The sequence below is a fragment of the Arachis duranensis genome, chromosome 4, assembly GCF_000817695.3.
Source record: "Arachis duranensis cultivar V14167 chromosome 4, aradu.V14167.gnm2.J7QH, whole genome shotgun sequence".
Lineage (NCBI taxonomy): Eukaryota > Viridiplantae > Streptophyta > Magnoliopsida > Fabales > Fabaceae > Arachis > Arachis duranensis.
In genome coordinates this window covers 38,480,891-38,497,726 of record NC_029775.3, presented here as the reverse complement: position 1 = coordinate 38,497,726, position 16,836 = coordinate 38,480,891, and the positions used below count along the sequence as shown (strand labels likewise).

The window sequence follows — 16,836 nt, the reverse complement described above, 5'->3', positions numbered from 1 at the left end:
TAAAAACTAATAAAAATATACTAAAAACTAACTAGATCATACTAAAAACATACTAAAAACAATGCCAAAAAGCGTATAAATTATCCGCTCATCACAACACCAAACTTAAATTGTTGCTTGTCCCCAAGCAACTGAAAATAAAATAAGATAAAAGGAAGAGAATATGCAATGAACTCCAAAAACATCTATGAAGATCAGTATTAATTAGATGAGCGGGGCTTTAGCTTTTTTCCTCTGAACAGTTTTGGCATCTCACTCTATCCTTTGAAATTCAGAATGATTGGCTTCTATAGGAACTCAGAATCCATATAGTGTTATTGATTCTCCTAGTTAAGTATGATGATTCTTGAACACAGCTACTTTATGAGTCTTGGCCGTGGCCCAAAGCACTTTGTCTTCCAATATTACCACCGGATACATACACGCCACAGACACATAATTGGGTGAACCTTTTCAGATTGTGACTCAGCTTTGCTAGAGTCCCCAATTAGAGGTGTCCAGGGTTCTTAAGCACACTCTTTTTGCCTTGGATCACACTTTTATTTCTTTCTTTTTCTTTCTTTTTCTCTTTCTCCTTTTTTTTGTATTCACTGTTTTTTCTTGCTTCAAGAATCATTTTTATGATTTTTCAGATCCTCAGTAACATGTCTCCTTTTTCATCATTCTTTCAAGAGCCAACATTCATGAACAACACATTCAAAAGATTTATGCACTGTTCAAGCATACATTCAGAAACCAAAATATTGTCACCACATCAAAATAATTAATCTGTTATAAAATTTAAAATTCATGCAATACTTCTCTTTTTCAATTAAGAACATTTTTCATTCAAGAAAGGTGATGGATTCATAGGACATTCATAACTTTAAGGCATAGACACTAAGACACTAATGATCAAAAGACACAAACATAGATAAACATAAGCATGATTTTTCGAAAAACAGGAAAATAGAAAACAAGGAATTAAAGAACGGGTCCACCTTAGTGATGGCGGCTTGTTCTTACTCTTGAAGATCTTATGGAGTACTTGAGCTCCTCAATGTCTCTTCCTTGTCTTTGTTGCTCCTCTCTCATGATTCTTTGACCTTCTCTAATTTCATGGAGGAGAATGGAATGTTCTTGGTGCTCCACCCTTAGTTGCCCCATGTTGGAACTCAATTCTCCTAGGGAGGTATTGATTTGCTCCCAATAGTTTTGTGGAGGAAAGTGCATCCCTTGAGGTATCTCAGGGATTTCATTATGAGAGGGGACTCTTGTTTGCTCCATCCTTTTCTTAGTGATGGGCTTGTCCTTATCAATGAGGATGTCTCCCTCTATGTCAACTTCAACTGAATAACAGAGGTGACAAATGAGATGAGGAAAGGCTAACCTTGCCAAGGTAGAGGACTTGTCCGCCACCTTATAAAGTTCTTGGGCTATAACCTCATGAACTTCTACTTCCTCTCCAATCATGATGTTATGAATCATGATAGCCCGGTCTATACTAACTTTGGACCGGTGGCTAGTGGGAATGATTGAGCGTTGGATAAACTCCAACCATCCTCTAGCCACGGGCTTGAGGTCATGCCTTCTCAGTTGAACCGGCTTTTCTTTTGAATCTCTCTTCCATTGAGCGCCCTCTTCACAAATGACTATGAGGACTTGGTCCAACCTTTGATCAAAGTTGACCCTTCTAGTGTAAGGATATTCATCTCCTTACATCATGGGCAAATTGAATGCCAACCTTACACTTTCCGGACTAAAATCCAAGTATTTCCCCCGAACCATAGTAAGATAATTCTTTGGATTCAGGTTCACACTTTGGTCATGGTTCTTGGTGATCCATGCATTGGCATAGAACTCTTGAACCATCAAGATTCCGACTTGTTGAATGGGGTTGGTATGGAAAAATAAAAAGCAATGCTTTTACCACACCAAACTTAAAAGGTTTGCTCGTCCTCGAGCAAAAGAAGAAAGAAGAGAGTAGAAGAAGAAGAAATGAAGGAGATGGAGATGGCTTTGTGGTCGGCCAAAGGGGGAGAAGTAGTGTTTAGGTTGTGTGAAAATGAAGGAGTGAAGATGGGTTTATATAGGAGTGGAGAGCGGGGTAAGGTTCGGCTATGGGAGGGTGGGTTTGGGAGGGAAAGTGGTTTGAATTTGAATGGTGAGGTAGGTGTGGTTTTATGAAGGATGGATGTGAGTGGTGAAGAGAGTAGTGGGATTTGATAGGTGAGCGGTTTTTGGGAAAGAGGTTTTGAGGTGATTGGTGAATGGGAGAAGAAGAGAGAGAGTGGTGGGGTAGGTGGGGATTCTGTGGGGTCCACAGATCCTGAGGTGTCAAGGAAAATTCATCCCTGCACCAAGTGGCGAGCAAAAATGCTCTCTGTGCCAATTATGGCGTTAAACGCCGGGCTGGTGCCCATTTCTGGCGTTTAACGCCAACTTCTTACCCTTTCCTGGTGTTTAACGCCAGTCTGGTGCCCCTTTCTGGCATTAAACGCCCAGAATGGTGCCAGACTGGGCGTTAAACGCCCATTTGCTGCCCTTACTAGCGTTTAAATGCCAGCAAGGTCTTCCTCTAGGGTGTGCTATTTTTCTTTCTGTTTTTCATTATGTTTTTGCTTTTTCAATTAATTTTGTGACTTTCCATGATCATCAACCTACAGAAAACATAAAATAACAAAGGAAAAATAGATAAATATAATATTGGGTTGCCTCCCAACAAGCACTTCTTTAATGTCAGTAGCTTGACAGTGGGCTCTTATGGAGCCTCACATATGCTCAGAGCAATGTTGGAACCTCCCAACACCAAACTTAGAGTTTGAATGTGGGGGTTCAACACCAAACTTAGAAGTTAGTTGTGGCCTCCTAACACCAAACTTAGAGTTTGACTGTGGGGGCTCTGTTTGACTCTGTTTTGAGAGAAGCTCTTCATGCTTCCTCTCCATGGTGACAGAGGGATATCCTTGAGCCTTAAACACAAGGGATTCTTCATTCACTTGAATGATCAATTCTCCTCTGTCAACATCAATCACAGCCTTTGCTGTGGCTAGGAAGGGTCTGCCAAGGATGATAGATTCATCCATGCACTTCCCAGTCTCTAGAACTATGAAATCAGCAGGGATGTAATGGTCTTCAACTTTTACCATAACATCCTCTACAAGTCCATAAGCTTATTTTCTTGAATTGTCTGCCATCTCTAGAGAGATTTTTGTAGCTTGCACCTCAAAGATCCCTAGCTTCTCCATTACAGATAGAGGCATGAGATTTATGCTTGACCCTAGGTCACACGAAGCCTTCTTGAAGGTCATGGTGCCTACTGTATAATGTATTGAGAACTTCCCAGGGTCCTGTCTCTTTTGAGGTAATCTTTGCCTAGTCAAGTTATCCAGTTCTTTGGTGAGCAAAGGGGTTTCATCCTCCCAAGTCTCATTACTAAATAACTTGTCATTTAGCTTCATGATTGCTCTAAGGTATTTAGCAACTTGCTCTTCAGTGACATACTCATCCTCTTCAGAGAAAGAATACTCATCAGAGCTCATGAATGGCAGAAGTAAATCCATTGGAATCTCTCAGTGTGAGCCTCAGATTCCCATGGTTCCTCATTGGGGAACTCATTGGAGACCAGTGGACGTCCATTGAGGTCTTCCTCAGTGGCGTTCACTGCTTCTTCCTCGTCTCCTTGTTCGGCCATGTTAATGGCCTTACATTCTCCTTTTGGATTCTTTTCTGTATTGCTTGGAAGAGTACTAGGAGGGAGTTCAGTAATTTTCTTGCTCAGCTGTCCCACTTGTGCCTCCAAATTCCTAATGGAGGACCTTGTTTCAGTCATGAAACTTTGAGTGGTTTTGATTAGATCAGAGACCATGGTTGCTAAGTCAGAGTTGTTCTGCTTAGAATTCTCTGTCTGTTGTTGAGAAGATGATGGAAAAGGCTTGCCATTGCTAAACCTGTTTCTTCCACCATTGTTATTGTTGAAACCTTGTTGAGGTCTCTGTTGATCCTTCCATGAGAGGTTTGGATGATTTCTCCATGAAGGATTATAGGTGTTTCCATAGGGTTCTCCCATGTAATTCACCTCTTCCATTGAAGGGTTCTCAGGATCATAAGCTTCTTCTTCAGATGAAGCATCTTTAGTACTGCCTGGTGCAGCTTGCATTCCAGACAGACTTTGAGAAATCATATTGACTTGCTGAGTCAATATTTTGTTCTGAGCCAATATAGCATTCAGGGTATCAATCTCAAGAACTCATTTCTTCTGATTCGTCCCATTGTTCACAGGATTCCTTTCAGAAGTGTACATGAATTGGTTATTTGCAACCATTTCAATGAGTTCTTGAGCTTCTGTAGGCGTCTTCTTCAGATGAAGAGATCCTCCAGTAGAACTATCCAATGACATCTTGGACAGTTCAAACAGACCATCATAGAAGATACCTATGATGCTCCACTCAGAAAGCATGTCAGAAGGACACTTCCTGATCAATTGTTTGTATCTTTCCCAAGCTTCATAGAGGGATTCACCTTCCTTCTGTCTGAAGGTTTGGACTTCCACTCTAAGCTTACTCAATTTTTGAGGTGGAAAGAACTTTGCCAAGAAGGCATTGACTAGCTTTTGCCAAGAGTTCAGGCTTTCTTTGGGTTGTGAGTCCAACCATGTCCTAGCTCTGTCTCTTACAACAAAAGGGAATAGCATAACTCTGTAGACCTCAGGGTCAACCCCATTGGTCTTAACAGTGTCACAGATTTGCAAGAACTCAGCTAGAAACTGATGAGAATCTTCCAATGGAAGTCCATGAAACTTGCAATTCTGTTGCATTAGAGAAACTAATTGAGGTTGAAGCTCAAAGTTGTTTGCTCCAATGGTAGGGATAGAGATGCTTCTCCCATAGAAGTCGGGAGTAGGTGTAGTAAAGTCACCCAGCACCTTCCTTGCATTGTTGGCATTGTTGTTGTTTTCGGCTGCCATGTCTTCTTCTTTAAGGATTTCTGTTAGGTCCTCTACAGAGAATTATGCTCTAGCTTCTCTTAGCTTTCGCTTCAAGGTCCTTTCAGGTTCAGGGTCAGCCTCAACAAGAATACTTTTGTCTTTGCTCCTACTCATATGAAAGAGAAGAAAACAAGAAAATATGGAATCCTCTATGTCACAGTATAGAGATTCCTTGATGTGTCAGAGGAAACGAAAAATAGAAGGAAGAGGTAGAAAATTTGAACTTATCAAGGAAATATGGAGTTCGAATTGTGCATTGAGGAGTAGTGTTAGTCCATAAATAGAAGGATGTGAGAAGAGGGGAAGAAATTTTTGAAAATAAATTAAAAAGATTTTAAAAACATTTTGAAAAAGATTAATTGATTTTCGAAAACTATGAGTGGAAAAGAAATCAATTGATTTTTGAAAAAGATTTTGAAATAAGAAATTAAAAAGATATGATTGAAAATTATTTTGAAAAAGATGTGATTTAAGAAGATATGATTGAAAAAGATATAGTTTTAAAAATACATGATTGAGAAGATATGATTTGAAAAACAATTTAAAAACATTTGATTTTGAAAATTAATGACTTGGCTAACAAGAAAAGATATGATTCAAACATTAAACCTTTCTCAACATAAAAGGTAACATACTTGAAATGTTGAATCAAATCATTAGTTGATAGCAAGTATTTTTGAAAATGGAAAGAAATTGATTTTGAAAATGATTTGATTGAAAAGATTTGATTTGAAAAAGATTTGATTTTGAAAAATGTTGAAAACTTGAAAAAAATTTGAATTGAAAACAGAATCTTCCCTCTTGTGCCATCCTGGCGTTAAACGCCTAGAATGGTGCACATTCTGGCATTTAACGCCCAAAGCACTACCCTTTTGGGCGTTAAACGCCCAGCCAGGCACCCTGGCTGGCGTTAAACGCCAGTTTGTCTTCTTCACTGGGCGTTTTGAACGCCCAGCTTTTTCTGTGTAATTCCTTTGTTGTATGTTCTGAATCTTCAATTCTCTGTATTATTGACTTGAAAAGACACAAATTAAATTTTTTTTTGGATTTTTAATAATGAGGAATAATTAAAATGCAACTGAAATCAAATAAACAGTGCATGCAAGACACCAAACTTAAAAGTTTGTATACTATTGACACTAGCAAGTTGAGAATGCATATGAGAAACAACAAAACACTCAATACAAAAGAATTTAAAGATCAGAGCAAGTAAATCATCAAGAACAACTTGAAGATCACTGAAGACACATGAATGAATGCAAGAAGAACAAAAACATGCAATTGACACCAAACTTAAAATGAGACTCTAGACTCAACAAGAAACAAGTTTTTGGCGCCATTGCCGGGGAAGTTTGGAAAAGATTGACAATGATTAAGTGAATGGTAGTTTAGATTAAGCATTTTCGTTGTTTTTGCTTTGTACAGTTCTTTTAATTTTTTTTTTCTTTTTGACACTAAGGTGTTTGTGTTATTGCCACACTAAGAAATCCTCATCTGAGACATGCATTTCGATTGCTTTGGTGATTGTGTTTTACAAAACTTAAATGGAGTTTATGTCATCTTTTGATCAAACAAACTTTATGGGATATCGCCCACCACCACCAATTTCTAATGGTGGCTGGAAATATCACCAAGAAAATACAAATTCTGAGCACTCCAATTCATGGAGATTTGCTTCAGAGACACAAGATGAGCAAGAGAAACATATGGAATACCAACCACCACCACAAAATGATTCATATCATTATCCTCGTGGTGGATGGGAATATCAACAAGAAATGATGGATCATAAGCAATCAACCCAAATGGGATATGCCCCAAGGTCACATAATAATCAAGCAAGTTACATGGGGTATTTTCCACTACCACAAAATGATTCAAGTTACCATACTAATTGTGGTTGGGGATATCAAGAACAAGGTATGATGGAGTTTGAGCAATCAAACCAAATGGGATACTTCTCAATGTCTCAAAATGATTCATACTCCTATGAATGGGATAACTATCCGAATTATGATTGGGAAGGACAAAATCAAGGAGAACTCAATGTTTCCTATCCCATCCATCAAGAGCCATCATCCTTAGATGCATTTAAGCAAAATTGTCCAACCTCACCTCAAAATTTTTCATATCAAAATTCTTCACCACTTGAGTTTGCCTCAACACAAAATTCCTTCCAAAATTCATACAATTCAATTCATCATCCACAAAATTCATTTAACAACTCACAAAACTCCTTTCATACTCCTCAAAATGACTTCACCACAACACATCCATATCCACCATATTACTCTAAACCTTCATCTTTAGAGCTAGTAGTTGAGGATCACCTTCAATGGTCTAGAGAATTATTAGAATCTTGGAAAGAACAAGAAATCCTCTGCAAGAAGATGGATGGGCACTTAGAGAAAATAAGGAAACACTTAGGATTGCCAAGTATTGAGGATGAAAACCAATTTGTAAAGGAGGAATTGGAAGAGCAAGAAAAAGAGGCTCTTATGCCAAGTGAAATCCCAATGAAGAAGGAGGTTGTAAGGGAGGAAAACAACCAAGGGAGTCCACACTCCAATTCATTCCATATCCTTCAACAACACTTCACCACAACATCCACAAGTCCACAAAATCCACCCCAACTTTCTCTTCTCTTGCTACAAATAGAAAAAGGTACCATGGAAATTGAAGAGAGAAATAGAAAATACTTGGAAAATCAAGAACAATATTGGAAAGAACGAGAGAGCCTTCTTGAGAAGATGGATGGACACTTAGAACTATCAAACAGCGAGGATGAAGACCAAATTGTGGGTGAGGAAGTGGAAAAGCAAAATGAGGAAACCTTTGTATCATGTGAAAGTTCAATGGAAAAGGAGGTTGTGGAGGTGTTTGAACCTGTGGCTTCATATTCACAAAAGCCACTTGACATGACAAGAAAACATGAAAACTCACAACTCTCTCAAACTTCTCCGGAACAAAACGGCTCAACAATTGAATCCATGATTGAAAGATATGAAGAGGAGATGAAGAAATATTGGGAAGATCAACAAACCTCCTCCATGAAAGAGCTATTAAAACAAATGTTGAGTATAAAAAAAGAAGTGGAAGAACAAGAAAGTGAGGAAGACACTCAAGAGAAGTCACACTCAAGTGAAGCAGAGAAGTACACAGAGGAAGAGCTCATTGAACCACTATTACAAGGAATTCTTGATGAAAAGAAGACTCCAACAATCACACAACCACCAAGACTTGGATTCAAGGAAGTGAAGACAATTAACAAAAGCACCAAGAAGAGGATTGTGACCAAGCTACCAAGGACAATATTCATGAAGAAAAAAGGGTCAACCACAAGCAATCCTCCCCCTGATCCAGTAAGCAAGCTCAATCAAGCCATTAACAAAAGAAAGCTTGCTGAGGAGAGGCCAAGACAGGGGACACTAGCTGAATCTTCTTCCCCTTTAAGGTCATTCCTATTAACAAACTGGAAGAAGAGGAAGAAAGTGAACAACATGTCAACCATAGGTATAATTTCTCTTCTCTGCTTTGTTTTCGTTCTTTGTTTTATTTAAATTCAATAAATTGGCATATGGTTACATTTTAAGTTTGGTGTTGCCTTGCAACAAATTGTTTGCAATACATTTATTTTCTATGCAATTTATTCAAGCAACACTACTTGTCTGCATAATCATAATGCCTCTGCAGTTTTATTTTTCTCTTTTGATTTGACACTTTTGCATTTTACTTGCTTTAGTTATTTTTCTATCTTTAAATGCTTTCATTTAGTTTGCTTATTAACTGTTTTTGTTAATACATTACCAAGAGATCCTTATTCATGACAGATTCTTAGCTTGGTGATTATATTTAACATACAACAGTTTCATTTGCTTAGTTTTAATTCAAATAAATTGACATATGATTGCATTCTAAGTTTGGTGTTGCTATGCAACAAAATTTGTTTCCAATCTTTACTGGATACTTGCATTAATTCCAAGTGAAAGTGTCACACTAAGTTTGGTGTGCCACTTATCTTTTATGCAATGTATTGTACTCACCTTCTTAAGTTTGCAATCAAAATGTCTCTGTCTCTTGTGCCTTAATTGTTATCTTTAATTTTGCTTACTTGAAACACATGTGCTACTGATGTTTCATTGTGTAAGACATTCATGATCTATCTTAGCCCCATAGCCACGGTTCTAATTGTTGCTTGAGGACAAGCAATCATTCTAAGTTTGGTGTGGGAAGGGAAAGAAAAGGAGGAAAAGGACAACAATAGAGAAGATAAATTACAAGGTTGTAAAATTCTTTTTCCTCTCATTTGTTTCAAGCACTTTAAATTGCATGATTGTCTTATTACCTTCTTTATATACATGTGTGGTATGAATAGGCATAGTTTGATTTCTAAATTGCAACATGCTGCTGTGACATTATGACTACCAACTTGATTTTTGTGAATACAAAAGCAATAAAGTATCATGATCTTAAACAAACAAGGAGTTAAAGAAGAACTTGGCATGTGCATACAAGTATTGGAAGGCTAGTATGTTTGATTGTTGCTCAATTGCATTAGATTTGATTTAATTGAAGTTTTCATCTAGGACATTTTGTGAAATCTTTTGAAAATCTTGAAGAAGCAAATGCAATTAAGGCAAGAAGAGAAAAAGGGAAAGAATGAGAAAGCTGAAGGCTCTGAGTACCAATGACAATTTCATTGTTATGTACTTGTGGTGTTAATGGCAATTTATTTGCTAAGTGCTTGTGGTGTTTATGTATCAAGCCAAATGCTTGAAAACAAAACACTTAGAAGTCAAGGCTAGGCTCAAGTGCAAAAGCACTCCCTCAAAGCTCAAGGCTCTGAGCATCAATGTTTAGAGAGTCAATAAAAGAAATAAATGAGCTTAATGAAGTCCTCTAATTAAATGCTTGTAGTGCTTATGTATCAAGTGGTAATACTTGAAAACAAAGCATTTAGAGTCGTAGTTTTGTTATCAACTCATGGGGCAAAGCACCCAAAAGGAGAAGCTAATAAGAAAATCAAAAGCTTGTTTCAAGGAAGAAATATAAGAAAAAGATTTCATAAATTGAGCTAGATAGAAGCATCAATCATTTACATTTCTTTTGTGATTGTAGCATTCTTAGAAAAACTAGCTTACCATGAACATTGAGTTGCTATTCTTCTTACCTTGGATTGTCAATCTCTATTGCATGATTCTTTTCTTGCTTAAGGACAATCAAGGTGTAAGTTTGGTGTTGTGATGCATTCGCATATTTGCTATTTTAACTAGTTAGTTTAGTTAGCTTTAGTGCAATTTCGTTCATTATTACTAAAATAAACAAGCAATTTTGTGAGTTTTTCTCCATGCATCCATGAACCAAGAACTAAGTGAAATTTGGCCAAATTCATGCAAATAATTCAAGAAGCTTATAAATGCATTAGTATGAATGAATCTCTTGAAATTGGGTGCATAGAATAGCAATACATTGAGGAAGTTTCTTTGGTTTATGTTAGGTGATGAAGCAAGAAGGCTTGAGAACATTTCAAGCTTGGTATGGAGGCAGAGGACTTGCATGTTGCTAACTTGGGTTACTACTGGCGTGTTTGGCAACAACTCAAGGCAGCAAGCATGGAGCCATGAGGAAGGGTGGCACGTTGCCAACTCCAAGAACAAGAGCGTGTTCCATAACAACGCCAGGAGCACTCATAGGAAGAGGCATGCACGTTGCCAACGCCAAGTTCTATAGGCGTGTTTAGTGACAATGTAGCAAGCAACCTTGGAGAGCAATTCCAAAGCTTCGAGCACGTTGCCAACCTAAAAGATGAGGGGGCGTGTTTGAGGACAACGCAGGCAAGCAACGCAGCAAGAAAGCTTGGTTCAGGAAGGAGATAGCCCTGGATGATAGCTCGAGCACGTTGCCAACATTGAGTTCCGAAGGCGTGTTCAATGACAACGCTAGGAAGCTTGACAAGGAGGATAAAGTTAGCACGTTGCTAACTTGGAGTTATAAGGGCGTGTTCATCAACAACGCCAGCAGCTAGGCAACCTTGGAATGAAGCAACCCACGTTGGCAACTTGGAAATACAAAGGAGTGTTTGCCAAAAACGCTGGTGAGCTGGACAGCCTGACCTTACCTCCTTCAATGGAGTATATCTTGAGCTACAAATCTCCAAATGAGGTGATTCCAACGGCATTTGAACGTAAACATCCAGAGCTTTCCAACCATATATCATAGTATGGGATTGGCATTCATTTGAAGCTTCAAAAGCTGGCTTCATTTAGAGCTTCAGAATCTGAGCACGTTGGCAACGCTGGAAACAAGGGCGTTTTCACCAAAAACGTGTGCGATTTTGGCAGCCTGACCCTGTCTTCTTCAAACGAGCATAACTTGAGTTATAGAGATCCAAATTGAGTGTTTTAAGTTGAGTTGGAAAGCTGACATGCAGAGCTTTCCAACCATATATAATAGTCTATAGTGGAGCATGAAATGGAAGCTCTAATCAGAGTCATCTTTAGGCCTCAAAAAATAAGGAAATGAGGTTGAAATTCAAGGAAGCATGAATGAGCCCATGAGGAAGCAGCGGGCACGTTGGCATCGTGCTAACAAGGGAGAGTGTTCAGCAACAACGCCAGCCCCATGTCCCAGCCTTAGGAGGTTTGGCACGTTGGCAACTTGGAAGAAAGGGGCGTGTTCAGCAACAACTCCAACAAACTTGGCAGCCTGACCTTACCTTCTTTGAGGAAGCATAACTTGAGCTAGAAAAATCAGATTGAGATAATTCCAAATGCATTAGAAAGAAGACACTCTGAGCTTTCCAATGATGTATGATAGTTCATATTGAAGCAGAGGATTGACACTCAAATTCTGGGCAACACTAAGCATGAAAGTAGAGTCAAGAAGAAGAAAAGCAAGTTGTTAGCAACAACATGGGCTAACAACGCCCAAACACCAATGCCCACTTCCAGGAAAATACTTTGCACGTTGCCAACATGCATTAAGGCTAGTGTTATTGGCAAACACGCCAAACCATTGGGCCAGGAACATTATGAACAAGCTCCTCCTTCCCTGTTTAGCAACACTTCTTCCATTGAGCCAGGAATTCAACAAAGAGAAAGCCCACATTGCTAGCCCAAATTAAAGATCTCTGAAGGAGTTTTAGGAGTAGTATAAATAGAGAAGAGTTTGGTACTTTGGGGGACTTTTTTTCTTTACTTAGGACTTAGAAATTTTACTTTTGCTTAGACACTTAGACATTTTTCTAGGATTTTTACTCTTTGTTCCTTCTCACCCGGTCTTCAATTTTGGTTTAGCTTGCAACTTTAAATTTGAATTTTCAGAACTTCTTCTTCTTCTTCATTCTTCTCTACACTTAGTTTAATTTTCATCTATGGGAATTGTTGTTGAAATTGGAGCTATGATTCACTAAACTCCACTTTCATTAGGGGGAAGAGCTCTGCTTGTTTGAATGAATTGATAAATCTTCTTCTCCTTCTCAATTCAAGTGGTTAATCCAAAGAGGAAATTCTTGTTCTTCAAAGATTCAATCACCATCGAGAGAGGGATTAATCTATATGAATTATGTGGTGAATTTGGGAAAGGAGCCACATAATTCAGTTTAGAGTTTATCCTTTCATGATTTCCTTAATCAATACACTTTGGTTGGTATGTGAGATGTAACCTCCCTTAGTTGAGATTCTGGAAGTTATGTGGCTTGGATTAGGAATTGAACTTCATCTCTTCTCATGAACAATTAGATCACGAGAGTGGCAATTGGTTGTGTTGAGAGAAATTGAGTTACCAAGAGATTGGGACTCAATTACCCACAAATTGCCATGGATCCATACCCATGATCGAGAAGGAATTGATCACCATCAATTCATGAGAATTTGCATCTCCGACCCCTAATGATCCTCTCCATCATCAATTCTCATTTCTTTTGCTCTTTAGTTGTTTGAATACCAATTACCCAATTCCCTTCTACATTCTTGTAACCTATTATTCTTGTCATTTACATTATGTTTATCTATTTCTTGCTATTTACTCTTTGCTCTTTAGAATTCAGCACTCTACTTTCTTGCAATTTACTTTTGATGTCATTTAAGTTTCTGGCAATTTAAGTTTCCATCATTTACGTTCTGTCATTTTAATTGCTTTCCTTACTTTAGTTCTTTAATTCTCTTGTCATTTAATTCTTTGCAATTTCTTTTAAGCATTCAAATCTCATGAAATTAAAACCATGTTTGCTTGACTAAATCTACCATTTAACTAAATTTGCTTAATCTACCAATCTCCGTGGGATCGACCTCACTCTTAGTGAGTTTTATTACTTGATATAACCCGGTATACTTGCCGGTTGTACATGAAATCTCATTTTTACGTATCAAGTTTTTGGCGCCATTGCCGGGGATTGGAAAAGATTGACAATGATTAAGTGAATGGTAGTTTAGATTAAGCATTTTTTTTATTATTATTGTTTTTGTTAAGCCCACTAACTATTTGATACTTTGTTTCACTAACTCCAATTCCACTCCAGTTCTAGAGTGTTTCACTTGTGATTTTGGTTTTGTTTGTGTATGTCAGGAGCTAATAGACTTAATATTGAGGACGAGAGAACCCTTCGAAGGGTAAGGAGAGCAGAAAGAGGAAAGGGGATAGTTGGTGAAGAGGAATCAGGGGGAGAAGACTAAGTCATGGAGGACGACATGCACAATCCTCCTGTAGGGGTCAACAACAATGATGGACCACCTAGAAGGGTGTTATCTTCTTATACCATCCCTAATCCAAGACATTGTGGGAGCAGTATTGCCATTCCAAATGTTCATGCCCACAATTTTGAGTTGAAACCTCAGCTCATCACCTTGGTACAAAATAACTGCTCCTATGGAGGGGGACCTCTTGAAGACCCAAATTAACATCTGTCGGTTTTTCTGAGGATATGCAATACAGTGAAGACAAATGGAGTGCATCCAGATGTCTATAAACTGCTACTATTCCCATTCTCTTTGAGGGACAAGGCCACTCAATGGCTAGAGTCATTCCCCCAGGAAAGCCTCAACAATTGGAATGACGTGATGGGCAGATTTCTAGCAAAGTTCTACCCACCTCAAAGAATCATCAAGTTGAAGACAAAGGTTCAAACTTTCAGGCAAATGGAAGGGGAATCATTGTATGAAGCCTGGGAAAGATATAAGGCACTGATGAGAAGATGTCCACCTGACATGTTTAGTGATTGGGTCAAACTTCTATGAAGGCTTAAACTTAGAAGCAAGGAAGGGACTAGACTACTCATCAGGAGGATCACTCAACATGATGAAAACTGCTGAGGAGGCTCAAGACCTTATTGAGATTGTGGCAAACAATCAGTATTATTACTCATCAGAGAGGCAACATAACCCAGCCCCAAAGAAAGGCATAATGGAGCTTGAAGGTGTTGACGTTATCTTAGCACAAAATAAGTTAATGCACCAACAAATCCAACAACAAAGGGAAATGATAACAAAGAGAATGGATGGTCTCCAACTAGCATCAGTGAACACAACAAATCAATCATCACTTGAATGGGGCCAAGGTGAAGGGACCACTGTTGAACAGCCACAAGAACAAGTTCAGTGCATGCAGAACACTTCAAATTCTCAGGATGAATTTCATGGTGATACATACAACCCATCCTGGAAAAATCACCCCAATCTAAAGTGGGGTGAAAACCATTGACAAAAGAACAACAACCACAACCACAATCGTAACACAAATAACCAAAATCACCATGCCACCAACACTAACCAATATAGAAAAACACAAAACACATATCAACCACCTCATAATAATTCACAAACTCACCAAAATAACTTTCCTGCACCAACATCTAACTCACAAAATTACCACATTAATCCACCCAACAACTTCCAACAACAATCAACCCCCATCATATCCCCAATTGACCATCATGAGACCAGAATCTTAAATCTTGAAGCAACCTTGCAAACACTTGCTCAAACCACTCAAGCCTTAATCAAGGGACAAAAGGAACATGAGGCCACCATGAAGAGTATTGAGCGACAAGTGGGACAATTAGCCAAACAAGCTGAATGACAAACCAATATTCTCCCAAGTGATACAATACCCAACCCGAGAGAGGAATGTAAAGCTCTACAGTTGAGGAGTGGCAAGGTAGTTGGAGAAAGTTCGAATAAAGAAGCAATAAAACCCAAAGAGCAAGACACAGTGGAAAAACAAGTGGAAAGGCAAGATGAAGAAAAGGCTTCAACATCTAAAAAAAGCAAAGAAGCTGTCAAACCACAAGGCAAACCACCCAGTCAAGAAAGCAACCATGATAACAAGGAGAATGTGGAGCTACAACAAGAAAACAAAAATGAAGGAGTAAAAGCTTATGTACCCAAGATTCCATACCCAACTAGGATACATAAAGGAGCAAAGGACCAACAATTCCCAAGGTTCTTAGAAATTTCAAGAAACTCGAAATCAACATCCCATTGGCAGAAGCTTTGGAACAAATGCCATTATATGCAAAGTTCCTTAAGGAATTGATCACCAAGAAGAGAAGTTGGCAAGAAAAAGAAACAGTGATTCTCACTCAAGAGTGCAGTGCCATCATTCAAAAAGGGCTACCACCAAAACTCAAAGATCCTGGCAGCTTCCTCATACCCTGCACGATTGGGAGCATGGCCATTGACAAATCACTTTGTGACCTGGGAGCAAGCATTAACTTAATGCCCCTTACCATGATGAAGAAAATAATGATTGAAGAACTTAAACCCACAAGGATGTCACTCCAACTTGCTGACAGATCCATCAAAATACCAAATGGAGTAGTTAAGAACCTCTTGGTGAAAGTGGGAAACTTTATATTCCCAGCTGATTTTGTAGTCCTAGATATGGATGAAGAGGGGAACAACTCAGTCATTCTTGGTAGACCCTTTTTGGCTACAGCTAGAACAATCATTGATGTGGAGAAGGGAGAGATGATTTTCAGAGTACATGATGAGAAAATGACCATAAATGTCTTCAAGGCAATGCAACACCCCATTGAGAAAGAGAGTTGCATGAGGATTGATGTGGTGGAATCTTTGGTTGAAGAAGTACTTGAAACAAACCATCAAGTGAAACAGGAGGAAGTCCAGGACATTGGTGGACGAAATTGTGATTCTCTTTTTTCTTGTAATTGGATTTATAAAAGATGTATACTCTGAGGGCATTGTTTATTTTCTTCACAATCTCGTTCAACTAACCAGCAAGTGTACTGGGTCGTCCAAGTAATAACCTTACGTGAGTAAGGGTCGAATCCACAGAGATTGTTGGTATGAAGCAAGCTATGGTCACCTTGTAAATCTCAGTCAGGCAAATTAAACATTATTTATGGGTTTGAGGATAGGAATAATAAAAAGAAATAAATAATAAAAGGGATAGAACACTTATGCAGATTCATTGGTGGGAATTTCAGATAAGCGGATGGAGATGCTGTAGAGCTCTTGGACGCCTGCTCTCCTACTCCTTCTACTCAATCCTTCTTACTCCTTTCCATGGCAAGCTTTGTATAGGGGTTCACCATCAACTGTGGCTACTTTCATTCCTCACGGGGAAATAACCTGTGCGGCTGTCACTCGCACAGCTAACCAGTCTGGAGGCATCACCCATGGCTGATAGCTACATCCCATCCTCGCAGTGAAAACTATGCTAACGCACTCTGTCACAGTACGGCTAATCACCGGTTGGTTCCCGCTCCTACTGGAATAGAATCCCTCTTTTGCGTCTGTCACCAACGCCCAGCAGGTTAAAGTTTGAAGCACGTCACGATCATTCATTACCGGAATCCTACTCGGAACACCACAGACAAGGTGAGACTTTCCGGACCCTCATAAATGCCGCCA

General features: G+C 38.8%; 1 non-coding gene across 1 annotated transcript; it reads left to right on the top strand.

Moving 5' to 3' along the window:
* The first annotated feature begins 4,432 nt into the window (after window positions 1-4,432).
* Window positions 4,433-4,540, top strand: LOC127747397 (small nucleolar RNA R71). The gene has a single exon (XR_008009196.1). It is a non-coding gene; the product is annotated as a small nucleolar RNA R71 (small nucleolar RNA).
* The last annotated feature ends 12,296 nt before the right edge of the window (window positions 4,541-16,836 follow it).